Source organism: Hippocampus comes, unplaced genomic scaffold (genome assembly GCF_001891065.2).
Source record: "Hippocampus comes isolate QL1 unplaced genomic scaffold, H_comes_QL1_v1.1 scaffold73, whole genome shotgun sequence".
Classification (NCBI taxonomy): Eukaryota; Metazoa; Chordata; class Actinopteri; order Syngnathiformes; family Syngnathidae; genus Hippocampus; species Hippocampus comes.
The window spans coordinates 290314-292379 of record NW_017806238.1 but is presented as its reverse complement, the minus strand read 5'-3'; positions in this window follow the sequence as shown (position 1 = coordinate 292379).

Sequence of the window (2066 nt, the reverse complement as noted above, 5' to 3'; positions counted from 1 at the left end):
TTTGAATGAAACAATGTAGAATGCTGTTGAAGGTATTTCCTGCTTTCTGTGATTACAATCACCTTTGGTACCCCCTCACCCCCACTACTTTTATGACCCCTCCAGAGGACATGTCAACATCAAAAGAGGAACTGTTATCTCAAGTATCTGTGTTGCAGCTATTGAGGGACTGCGCTTTGCTATGAGTACTATTGATCTCAGTCTCTTTCCTGAACATTTGTTTGCACACTTAAAACAACATATGTGGTGTTAAAGTTTATCTTCTTCCTCCTTGGTTGATTAACGGCCCCCCAAGTGTCTCTTCCGTTGTTCCCCCGCACCTTGGGTCGGTCCCTGATCGCTGTTAGGCCCCCCTGGGAAGACCTCTTATCTCAGGATGTATGCATAGCGGGGGTTCTGGAACTTGCTATCACACCAAATGGTGGGTCGTGGTGGTTTGGTCTCCCCCCACCACTCCAAATGTCTTCCAGCCACGCCGGGTCAGATGTCATGTTACTTTCTTTGTTTCTGGGATTTGCATGAGAGGCGTACCTAACCGCCTCTCATTATCATATTGTCTCTATATAATCTCATGAATGTGTTTCTTCTAGGCTTCCTGATTCAAATCTGGACCCCTCAGGAGCCCGAATCGATTCGTAAACTGCAGAAAATAAATTTAAAACCCTTCGAAGTAACTGTACATCGCCTCCAGCCTTTATTTGGATTACCAACATTCTCCTCGTCCGAAATTTAACGAACACGCGGGAAAGAGGAGGCCGCTCTTCCCACAACATTATATATACACGCCGCATACATCCATACATCCACACACACGCAGACACATACACACGCTTGTGTCTCTATTTGTCTATGCGCTCTGACGACGTCTAAAGCAGCGGTCCCAATCTTTTTTGCACCACCGACCAGTATAATGTCGGACAACATTTTCAGGGGCCGACCTTTAAGGCCAGATAAATACAACAAAATAAAATGATATGGCCTGCATGAAAAGTATGGTATTTTCGAAACATAATAATAAACACGAATCATGACACGAGGAACATCCTATCTGGCCGCAACACTCGCTGTTCGCTATGTTAACGTTTTGACGTGCCTTCAAAATAAGATACACCACGAATACAAAGTGCATGACAAATTTGACTCACCATCGCTGCATATTATGCAGAGTGGGCTTGGTGTGTGGGAATCTCCCGTTGAGATAAAGCCGGATTTTAAGTAGGAGTCCTGACACTGTCTATTAAATGTAGCCTTGTTTTTCTTGAAAGTCGTCGGCTCCTCTTCTGTCTCCTGGCTGGGCCTTTTCCCCTTCCCAAAGAAACTTTCCAAAACCGTTTTTAAAATGTTGTACTCATTTTGCTAGCTCCTGGGTTTCATTTTAGCGGTAACCTATCACGTGACCGAGAAGCGCGCCTTGGCCTGTAGACGGATGTAACAGAGGATCTGGTAATTTTTCAAAATAAAATAACATTCAGAGTCCGAATTAAATAAAACGGATGTAATGTAAGTTATTTATTCTTTCAAATGACCCACGGAAACAGCAAAACGAGATATTCCTACTATGCTGGCAGAACTGAGGGCTCGTGATGTATGCGCGAGTCTTTCGCAATGCAGCGAACTCTCACTTATTTGTGGGTCAGCATGCGCGAAATTCGCCACCGGACTGCCTGTGAATATTCTCATTCATCCACCGCGAATGGTTTCATTCTTTTGGAATGCAAAACAAGACTCAATCGTCCCATGATGAGACCATCAATGAAGAGTACCTTGGTCTAAAAGTAAAAAAATAAAATTTAAAAATAGCTGGCTACCTGTGGTATCTATAGCTTGGCGGCGTTCGATCCTCTCCACGCAACTCAGCCCTGGGCGATCTGAGGAGAGAAACCAGGGATTGAACAGTTTGTAGAGTTTGACTATAAAACAGGTAACAATGAAAAGTTTATTTGTAGTACATGCCAGTTTGTGCTTTTCTTTTGGTTTGAAAAATATGATGATCAAATTATATCAGGGTGGGCCAGTGGTTAGCGCATCGACCTCACAGTGCAGAGGTCGTGGGTTAGATCCCAGCC